This window comes from Equus przewalskii, unplaced genomic scaffold, assembly GCF_037783145.1.
Source record: "Equus przewalskii isolate Varuska unplaced genomic scaffold, EquPr2 contig_R1927, whole genome shotgun sequence".
In the NCBI taxonomy this organism is placed as follows: domain Eukaryota; kingdom Metazoa; phylum Chordata; class Mammalia; order Perissodactyla; family Equidae; genus Equus; species Equus przewalskii.
This window is the reverse complement of record NW_027228527.1, coordinates 36,132-36,916: the sequence shown is the minus strand read 5'-3', so window position 1 is coordinate 36,916 and position 785 is coordinate 36,132.

Sequence of the window (785 nt, the reverse complement as noted above, 5' to 3'; positions counted from 1 at the left end):
AGAGTCGCCGGAACCTCCTGCCGGACATGGGAAAATCACCTGCCAGCTACACCAGAACCACTTGCCGGACACTCCAGTATCACCTGCTGGGCATGCCAGCACAACCTCTCAGATGTGCCTGAAGCACCCTCCGGACATGCCGGAACCACCTCCCGGACAGACTGGAACCACCTGCCAGACTCGCCAGAAACACCTGCTTGACTCGCCGAACCCACCTGCCGGACATGCCAAAATCTCCTGCCGGATACGCCACAACCACTGGGCAGACAAGGCGGAATCACGTGCCGGGCATGCTGGCAAAACATCTCAGATGTGCCAGAACCACGTGCCGGACACGCCGGGACCACCTCCAGGACAGACCGGAACCACCTGCCGGACACACCGGAACCACCTTCTCGACTCACCGGAACCACCGCTGGACATCCAAAATCACCTGCCGTCTATGCCAGAACCACTTGGCGGACACTCCGGGATCACCTGCTGGGCATGATAGAACCACCTCTCAGACGTGCCGGAACCACGTGCTGGACATGCCAGAACCACCTCCTGGACAGACCGGAACCACTGGCCGGCCCAGCCTGAACCAACTGCCCAGCACGCCGGAACCACCTGCCGGACAAGCCAAAATCACCTGACGGCTACGCCAGAACCACTTGGAGGACTCTCCGAGATGACCTGCCGGGCATGCTGGAACCACCTCAGATGTGCCAGAACCACGTGGCGGACAGTCCGGAATCACCTGCCGGGCATGCCAGCACAACCTCTCAGACCTGCCAGAAGCACGT